This window comes from Dendrobium catenatum, unplaced genomic scaffold (genome assembly GCF_001605985.2).
Source record: "Dendrobium catenatum unplaced genomic scaffold, ASM160598v2 fragScaff_scaffold_1449, whole genome shotgun sequence".
NCBI lineage: Eukaryota > Viridiplantae > Streptophyta > Magnoliopsida > Asparagales > Orchidaceae > Dendrobium > Dendrobium catenatum.
The window spans coordinates 998,232-1,009,621 of NW_021319911.1; positions in this window are offsets into that span (position 1 = coordinate 998,232).

Here is an 11,390-nt window from a genome sequence, read left to right on the forward strand (position 1 = left end):
TTCTGAGATCAATTTAGGGATGATTGAAGACATCCTATTCATAAGAATATTTTCTACTAATTTGTATATAGTATTACATAAGCTTATAGGTCTATAGTTTGAAGGGGTTATTAGGTTGCTAACTTTTGGAATCAGTACAATAATTGTCTCCTTACATTTTGAGTCCATATCTGATGATTAAAAAAATCAGTTATGGCTTTCCACAAGTTAAATTTAATTATCTCCCAATAAGCTTTAAAGAAAGAAAAGGTAATACCATCATTACCTGCAGAGATATTATATCCACTATGCTTGACAACTTCTTCCATCTCTTCAATAGTGAAAGCTTTGTTCAACATTTCTCTATCACCATCATATAGACAACTCCACGGTGCAGGCCAATCCTCAAGTTTGCATTCTTTATTTTTCCATTTTTCTTTGAAGTAACAATTCATAACATCCTCTATTTGAAGTTGATCCTCCACAATTTCACCATTTACATTTTTAATCTTTGCAATGTAGTTTGAATTCCTTCTAGCCGAGGCAAATGCTTGAAATAACTTTGAATTCTAATCTCCCTCCAACATCTACTTCACCTTAGCTCTTTGCCCCCACCATGTGTCCAACCGAGCTAGTGTATAGTTGAGTTCAGCCACCTTCACTTTTAGCAACCAGCATTCCTCTTCCAATAGATCTCCTTCATTAGCTTCTTTCATTTGAAGATCCACTATTTGTTTCAACAAATCAATTTTCAATGAGAATAAACTTTTCATTTTTGTTTTGCTCCAATAAAATAAAGCCTTTAATGATTTCTTCAATTTAGAATTCAAGATATGAGCTAAGCTGCCTTCATAATTCCTCAACCAGACACTTCTGACCACAACAGTCGAAGCCTTATTAGAGGCCCAAATATCTTCAAACCTTAATACATTCTTAGTTGATTGCTAAACCATGAGATTTAAGAGGACTGGGCAATGGTCTGAAGCCACACAAACCAAATGTCTTACCATAAAACAATTGGATGAATTTAATGCAGTCGAGTTTAGGAAGCATCTGTCAAGTCTTTCAAGGATTTGGTCCACGCCTTTTTTGTTGTTACACCAAGTGAACCTTGGTACCACATACCCTACTTCATGAAAATCATTGCAAGCTAGAAAATTCTTCATTTCTTTAGGTCCTAGGGAAAGTTTGAATATTTTCCCTCCCCTCTTATCTTTCCTTGAAAATATACAATTGAAATCTCCTTTTATTACCATAGGCAAATCCTTAGAGGAATAGTATTCCAACCTTTCCCAAAGTCCTCTCCTTTTATAGACATCCTTATTGCCATAGATTGAAGCAATCCTCTACTTGCATTTGTTAGGAACCTCCAAATCACCAATAAATTATGATGAAGTTTCTAAATTTTAAAAATGTACTATATTTGATTTCCACACTACAAGAATACCCCCTGACAATCCTTCTGAAGGGACATGAAAGAAGTCCCACTCTTAGCCAACTAATTGATCAACATCCTTTCGTTCAAAATTTAAGATTTTGGTTTCCAATAAACAAATAAAAAAGACACCATACTCCTTAACTACCTCCTTCAAGTAAAGAGAAGCTTTCCTCTTCCTAGCTCCTCTACAGTTCCAAAAATATATGGAAGAAGTCATTGAATAAGAGGGGAAAAAGTCCATATCTTATCTTTAATATCAGCTTCCGCTCTCCTACTCCTAGGAGCCAAATTGATAGGTCCTAATCCTTTTAATTGTTTGGATCCTTTCCTCTTAATATTAGAGGAACCACCTTCCTTCATTTCAATAACCTCCATCATTCCCTCCAAGTTACTCTTGAAATTGACTTATGTAACTTTATTTAACCCATTCATTCCTTCAACCATATTGGTATCAATCATCTCAGAGAAAACAATCTCTCCTTCCTCTACCAATCCATCTAGGATATCAAATTTATTTTCAGAGACAATATTAGAATATTTGATGGACATACTGTTAGCTCCATTGATCTCCATGGCTGACATTTCCATTATTTTTTGACTTTGTACCTTATGAGTATCTTTATCTTCAATAACTTTTTCTGTCTTAACAACTGCCTCCTCCACTGTTGAGTTCTTCTCAGCTTCCGCAGGTCTCTATCTAAGTTCATTTTTAACACCTTCAAAAAAAATTTCGACCATTTGAACCTTGTTGCGAGGGATTATTTTCTTGTAAGCAAATTTATTATTTAATTTTCTCCCATAACTAACCTACAATCAAGGACCATATCCATCCTTTGCTACATTAGGAGCTTCAGTAGGTGTAGAATTGTTAATTTTTGAGCTAACTTCCTCCTCTGAACCAAAAATTTCATCCATACACTTCTCTAAACATTCATTCTTCGTATGACCAATTTTTCCACAACAAAAAAAGAAATCTGGTATTCTTTTATATTCAATTTTTTGAAAGAACTTTCTAGAGCTCCCTTCCACCCATACTCCAAGAGGCAATTGGGTATCCAATTTGATAAGAACACAAACCCTCCCAAACTCCCTCCTTCCCTATTGGAACATGTTTACATCAATCATGCAAGGCTTTCCAACCACTGAGGCAATTCTACAAATATTGATCTCATCCCAACATTGTAATGGAAGATTTGGCATCCTAATCCAAATAGGAGAAGACAATTCTTTTAAGGATGATGGGGAGAAATTTGGCAACCATTTATCCATTCTGATGATCTTCCCATTGAAAAACCAAGGTCTATTTGAGAAGACTGCTTCCAATGAATTTTTATCATGGAAAGAACAAAGGATCCAGTCCAATCCTAGCATTTTTAGATGAAACTTCCCAAAAGGAGCCCACTACCTTCTAAGCTCAGTTCTTACAACAGGGAATGGAACTTTGCTTCCAAATACTTTGATTACTATTGAGTTTTGAAGCTTACTAGAGTTTTCTAGTTCCTTTTCCACATGTAGTTTAACAGTCGATCCATCTTCAAATAAATAATCTCCTAATTCCAGATCTAGTACCTTTATATTCTCTTTCTTACTCCAAACATTTAGCTGATTAGCGGACATAGGTCTTGTTGTTACTTCATTCAGGACATCCTTACACATCCCCAATTCTCCTGAATTGCATTCACGGACTCTCTCCAAATCAGAATTACTCAATTCCTAATTTTTATTAATCCCAACAACAACTTCCTTTGATGAATTCCCTAAGGTTTCAACCACAACTCAATCACAATCATGGTCCAAACAATTTGTTTCAGCAACATAATTTTGTATTACAAAACCTCTTTCCACCATCAAGTTATCTTCAAACATATTTTTTGAAAATAACTTAGTCGAAGGAGAAGCTTACCCAGACTCCATCATTCCAGGAACTTTTCCTTTTTTCGAACTGAGCTATAGCAATACCTTCAACCATTATGCTTTTCCCTTTACCAACAACTTTGGAAACCTTTTTAGAAGAAGATAACAGTCCTCCTTCATTAATAACTAATGGCATTCTCGACCTGATCTTAGATTTTGTTCCTTGAGCAAAACCTGGAAGTTTGTCTCCAAATGCAGAAGGAGATGTTAAAAATGACCTAACTAGAATGTTAGAATTCACTACAAGAATTTGATGAGCATCCACTGGACCACTGAACATTGGTGGCAGGCGACCCTCCATCACCATCGGCTTCAACGAAAAACCCTTGAACTTGAATTTTGAAAATCCAATGCCAAACTTTTTATTTTATCGGAGCTTCTCTCTATTGACAATGGAAATAACAAGCCATACTAATCTCTTCACCCTATTCAAAATATAACAAGCTGTACTAACCACTTCAGCCCAAAAATATTTAAAAGTGTGTATTCTAATAATATAGCTCTAGCGGCTTCAATTAATATTTTATTCTTTCTTTTGACAACACCATTCTGCTGAGGGGTTCTAGGTGCTGAAAATTTGTGATCAATTCCTTTCTCTCTATAAAAAACTTCATTTTTTTCATTTTCAAATTCTCCTCAATGATCATTTTGAATTGATAAAATCTCACATCCTAATTTACTCTAAATCCAAATAATAAAATTACTAAATTCCTCAAATGATTTACTCTTATGAAATAAGAATTTGACCCAAGTGAATCTTGAAAAATCATCAACTATAATAAATCCAAACACTTTATCTCTTAGACTTACAGTACTAACTGGTCCAAAAAGATCCATATGAATAACTTCTAACAGTTTATTAGTTCTAAGATCCTTAATGGAATGAGAGAACTTCACCTATTTTCCTAATTGACATGTACCACATAGGTGGTCCTTAGTGAAGTTTAGTTTAGGTATTTTTCTAACCAATTCTTTTTGAGTAATTTTCCTATGGTTTTTCATACTTCGTGATAAACTCTTCTATGCCATAAACATGATTCATCGGTAATTATTTTATGACAAAAGGTATTATAATATTTTATAAAAATTAAATCAATCATGCACATATTATTTACCCTATTTTCATGCAATACATTAATTCCATTTTGGCTTATTATACAGCTAGTGGAAAAAAATCTACATTATAACCATTATCATATAACTGACTAATACTCAATAAGTTATGCTTTAACCATTCTACCAATAAAATATTTTTAATGAAAAAATTATTCAAATTTCCAATCATACCTGTGCCTACCACTTTCCTAATGGTATTATCTCCCAGTATAATCTTACCTCCATTCCCAGCTTCCAACAATACAAATTATGATGTATCTCTAGTCATATGTTTTGAACATCCACTATCTAGGTACAAAATGCTCTCACGAGGTCTTGTATGAAACTATTTCTACAAGATGTTCAAACATTAGACTTGGGAACCCAAAAAAGTTAGGGTTCACCTCTTGGTAAAAATAATCAAGATGCATGCTTGATATGCTATTTTTTATGCATCTTAGATCTCCACACTAAATGTGATTTACTATGAATAGTACAAGTGTGTGAGATATGCCCAATCAATCCACAAAAAAATATTTCACGCCAGGAAAAGGACTTATTAATCTACGGGAGTTATACTATCTTTTTCTAGGTTTTGACATTTTAGGCTTCTGATTAGGATTAAAAAAATCTTCAAGTGTTGGGGGTATCCTGTTTTCCTCAAGTGCTTTTAGTTTCTCACTAAGATATAAATTTGTACTATCTAAAACTGAATTATCAACTTTTAAATAATGCTCTCTTTGATTAGATTCATCCAAAAATGTTTTAAAATCATTTTCAAGTTCAGTGTGTGATGATTTTAATAGTTCATATAGTTTGTTCAAATCATCAAACTCATATAATAATTTTATTTGGTTGTTATCTATAAATGTATGATCATTCCTAAGAATTTCATACTCTTTCTTGTAATTCTAAAATTTTTATGTTCAACTTAGCATGCATTTTTTTGAGTTTCCTATAAGTAGTATGAATTTTCTCATAAATATCAAATAACTCTTCATAGGTTAAGTCACATACCTCTTCTTGATCTGACTGATTAAGCTTGTCGGCCATTAAACACAAGTTCATGACTTCTTCCTCTACTTCTATTTCTGAGGAATCCGAAGCTGAGTTCACCCAAAATGTTCTCTGCAATCTCTTGTTGCCCTTCCTCACGTTTGTTTCATTCTCAACATTAACCTTACTAGGATTTGGTTTGAGATTTGGGCATTTAGATTTGATGTTTCTAGGCTTCCTGCTTTAAAAGCAAATTACTTCATTATAAGCTTTAACATTTTTATAGAACTTACCTTTATTCCATTGCTGACATCTCCTTTGCTTCCTCTTAAGAAAACTTCTGAATTGCCTTATCATTAAGGTAAAGTCATCTTCATCCTCAGGCTGAGACTGATCACTATCCAAGTCATCTATTTTCAATGTAATATTTTTCTCCTTTTGCTTCTCACCTGCATCAATATGTCTTTTAGTCACTCCTTGTTCGTTAAAAATTAGTGATCCAAAAAGATTGTCAATAGAATAAGCATTTAAGTCTTTTGATTATGTTATAGCAGTTATCTTTGCATCATAAGTAATGGGTAAATAATGAAGAATTTTATTTATTTTTTTAGCATTCATTAGTTCCCTACCTAAAGCATGCCAGGTGACTATCTGTGTGAAACAAGTATACATATCAATGATTGATTCATTCAATTTCATGCAAAATAGTTCATAATCATGTAGTAGAATATTCAATCTAGATTATTTCATCTTATTAGTTCCTTCATATGTAATGCAAAGCCTATCCTAAATTTTGTTTTTTAGTTATACAAGTTGAGACTCACATATAGTCTTCAGACTTAAGTGCACAAAAAAACTATTTAAATATTTAGTGATTAACTGAGCTAAGTCTTTTTCTTTTATAGTCTAGTCAGTAAATGGTGTTTTAATTATTACATTATTAATAAGTCTAGTTGGTCTAGTGTAGCCTTCATGTACAAAAGGGGTGTTATCAAACAATGGGGGTCTTGTGATAGAATATCCTTTAGGTTTGTTACAATTTCCAAAAGTAGCCATGATTATTTTCAAAAGCTATTTAAATCTTAATTTTTGAAAGTATGTTCTGATGCCACTTGTAAGTCCAGTTGCAACATCTATGATTGATCTAAGAGATCCTACTAATATGTTATAAAAGGTTTAAATTACCAACCAATCAAGTAAAGTATGGTGAGAACATTTTCTAAGCATCTCCTTAAATCTCTCCCAACTTACATAAGTGTTATCCTTCAAATTGGATATAATAAGTGTTATCATTTTTAGGCTTAGTAGGTTTTTATGGTAGGAATTACTTTGTAAGGAACATGTGAGCTAACTCATTCCAAGTGGATAAAGAGGCTAGGGGCAAAAACTTTAACCACATTTTAGCCTTATCACTTAGAGATATTGGGAACAGTCTAAGTCTAATAGCATCATCACTGACACCATTATACTTAAAAGTTATACATATTTCTAAGAAACTGGCTAAATATAAGTTAGGATCTCTAACTAAAGTTTCACCAAATTGAGAATTTTATACCATTTGGATAAAAGTCAGTTTCAATTCAAAATTATTAGCTTAGATTGTAGGTCTACTGATACGAATTATCATACTCCCTAAGTGGTCTAACATAATATGAAAGTCCAAATAGGTTGTTAGACCTATTAAATTTGTCCCAAGGCTAACCAAGAGGGGGGTAAATTGGTGATTTAAAAATCTCTTGGAAATTTTAGAAAATCAATTTTGTAGTTTTTAAGCACAATAAAATTTTATCAAAATAAACTTTTCAATCACAAAATTAAATTACAGAAAATAAAAATAGTAAAAAGTAAAGATAAAAAAAAATAGAAATTTATAGTGGTTCGGTTCAACTAGACCTACGTCCACTCCTTGAAGTCTCCTAGTGACTCTTATTTTGCTCCCACAACATGGTTGAGAAGCCCTTATAATTAATCTCTCTTCTACCAATCTCCGGTGCGGCATAGTATCGTCATCCTTTAATACCCTCCTAGTGTTGGTAGAGTACCATCATCCTTTCACACCCTCTTAGTGTCGACAGAGTACCGTCACTCCTTTAAAAATCTTCTTCCGAGAGGCTTCAAAGTAGGGAAGAACTTTGAAGAACAAGAAAGTGATCCACACCATTAGGTAACCTTATGAATATCCTCACAAATCCCTCTTAAGATATATCTCTCTCTCCAATCTCAAGATAGCCAAGCGCACTCTCAAAAGAAATTTGTAATAAAAATTCATAGGAATTTTTTGTCAGTTAGTTTTTAGGACCTTATATAGAAAGGATAAGAAAAACCATCCATAAAATTGAAATTTTCAATTTGATTGTGCTGGATCGTACAGTAAAATCACACTTTATACATATGAAGAATTCAAAATTCCTTGTACAATCCTGTATGAACCTATTTTCATACTCTATCAGTCGTATATACGAACTAACATCGTATTATATGAATGGTTTAAATATAAACAAGTTCGTTAGGTATGTTTTTGTATGAATGCATTTTATACTCTAATCAGCTTATTGTATGATATTCATTTCATACATTACGATTAGTTAAACTAAATCATGCTTTATTTGGTATAAAAATGGACAAGTCCATTTTGTACTTTAGACATTGTCTGTATGAAACTAATTTCATACAGTACGAATAATTCAAAAAATTTGCCTGTTTATATAGATGAACTGGTACACTCTCATTTTGTACTTTGGACATTGTCTATATGAAACTATGATCATATAGTACGATCCGTTCAGAACATTTTGTGCTCATTCTGGATGAACTGATACGTATCCATTTCATGCTCTAGAAGAAGCATGTACGAATGTAACTCTGTATAGTACAAACAATTCAATAAAAACATTTTAAGGAATGATTGGATTAATTGCATTTTGGAGGAACGCTTAGGTCAAATCGTCTCGTATGATCCCATAAACCACTATAGGAAAATCAATTATTATCGGTGGTATTTTCTGACAAAAAATCATCATTTTTTAGTGGTTTTATAAATTTCCAACGGCTTTTTGAAGGCAAATTTTTCGCCGATAAAACAGGCATAGGAAAAATATTTTTTGTGATATTTTCCGAAAGCAAATCTTTCTAGCAAAAAAAGGCTGCCAAAATAATATCTAAAATTTAATTAAAAAATTTTGACCTACTGCCCATTTAAGTTAATAATTAATTAAATATGTTATTATATTAATAATTAATTAGACTATGTTATTAAATTTATAATTAATTAAAATAAATTAATAACTAATTAAAATAAACTACAATTATTAATTAATTAAATTATTTAAGAAAATATGGAATTTCAAAAAATACTATGAAAAATTGTCGGAAAGCCGCCAGAAAATTGTCGAAAATCCTTCTAAAAAATAGGCCGCATAATGTCGTCGGAAAACTGCCAAAAATTCTTTTGAAAAATTAGGCCACTGGAATGCCATCAGAAAATAGTTCGCTGGCAAGATGCTAGAAAAATCAGCCGATAATTAATGATTTTGCTGTAGTGATCGTACAGTATGATTAGTTTAAAAAATATAAGTTTTGACTTACTCCCCCAATGTGTGTGTGTGTGTGTGTATGATTATCCAATTACAATCACACTCTCTTAGATTCAAGAAAAACAGAAGAAGTACAAACTTCAATTATAATAAACCCTAATCTAAGTTGTCCTGGAGTCTTTAGCAATCTAGAGTATGATTTCTCTAAAACATTAGAACACATTAATAATACAAAAAAAAATCTTCAATATATGTTAGGAGAAATAGTAATTAATATAATAATATTTAAGAATCATAAAAAATACACATTATATAAAAATATAGTTTTGAAAACTATGTTGTAACATAATCTTTATATTAAACTAGGTTAGAAACTATTAAAAGATTTTTGGATTTTCAAATTTTCGTAAATGTCTTTTCTATTTCTGGATCAATCAATAAGGGCTCCTTACTAGATCTATCAAGCATGCAATGAGAGATAATAATTAAAAATTCAAAATTTGAATAATAAATAGAAAATATTTTTAGATTTTTACAATTTTTTAAAAAATAAACATAATAATGATAAAGGATACAAGTAATTCTAAATATACACTTATTTTAACAATATTGTAAATTACAATAAATATATTACTTCCTCGTTAACAGCACAAAAAACTTGATGGGGAGCGGTGTATATAATTTTATAAGATAATGGTGAGCTAATGTAAAACTCATTGAAATAGAATTATGCTTAGATTTTTTATATAAAATTTATAATTATCCACTGATTTAAATAAATATACCTTATGAATCAAAAATGTCAGTCTTCTTACAGTTTTAATATCTCCATAAAACCTAAAATATTCAAACAGCCTATGTCTAGGTATACCAATATTCTATTTTAATATACCTAATTATTCTTGTATTCATCCATTAAGGATATTCATCACACTAGAATTTAGCTACACACATGATTATTACATGCATAAAATGAAGAATGGGAGATACTAAAAATATCATTATTTTCATTAAAGTGTAAGAGTCTATATTAGTACTTAATATGCTTTTTATATTATTAGCCCAAAATAAGAGGTCTAGCTAGACATTAAAGAAATAATAAGCAAACTCATATTTATTTTATTCATAGAAAGTAAAGTACAAGAGAAGTAGTAAGAACTTTATCACCGTGATGGATTAAAGTATCTTCTTTGTACTCCTTCCTCTAATTATAGAGTTGCTTATGCAAACACATGCTAAAATCTCTCAGAGATTTGTATCTTGCACTTCCCTAGCCTTTATTAGACTTTACTCTAAGGGGCACTAAAGAAATACATTGAAAATACTAAATTATTACTCAAACAATTAATCTCTCAAAATTATAGAACTGATATCTATTTATAGTAAGTATAGGATCAGACTCAAGTGTCACTGTGCTAGATATGGTGGCATTGCAATAATGAAAAATGAACAAGCGCCTCAGTGCCATAATGTCAGTTCCACTATGGCGTTGGGTGATATGGCACGGTTACAGCCCATATCGATGCATCTCTTCATTAAGTATGTGTGCCTCTTAATAGTTATAACTACTCCATCATGTCACTATAAAATGTCAGCGATGTGATTCTTGGATTGATAATCTAGCATCATGGCATTCACAAGATTGGTGCTCTTACATGAATTTTCCCAAAGCATTCAATACTACGGTGCTAATTTTGGTCGTAGCAGCACTATTATGCACTACAACAATGGCATCTGTGACCTTATGGCACTTCCATACTAATATCAGGGCTTTGATGTTGATTGATATGGCACCGCGGGATTATCCTTATTAATGTTGCGACGTTTTCCAACATTTATAATTTTTTTTCCTACATAATTCTTGTATAAATATAGCTAAAATAATACATTTATATTGAATTTAATATAATTAAAATAATACATAATTTACACTTATTTAAACCACATTCTAAATACTGTAGTGAACTTTCCCATGTAATTTCAGTATTTTTCCCCTTAAAATTTTTCTATGTTTTCCAACCTACCATATCTTGAGCTTTCTTTCAAATAGAAACACAATTAGTGGTATCTTCTAGCTCTCTTTGAACTGCATATTATTAAAAATCTTCTTTATCCTCAATAACTAATTTTTAATAACCTGTGGTCTTTTAGCTCCTTTCAATAGTGGTAGCTTCAAGTTATGAAATACCTATAAATGCTTATCCCCTCTTCTTCCTTGCTTCTTGATGTCTTGCTCTAAGTATCACTCATTAGCTGTACAATCACATTAGACAAGTGCATAACATTATTTAACGATATATGAGCTACAATGTGTTGCTCATTTCTGGCATCTTGCTATCGCAGATCCATTTTTGTTGATGAACAACTAAATAATTCACACATATAATCAATTATATATGTAAAATAATATAACTTAATCTACCCAACCTACGTGA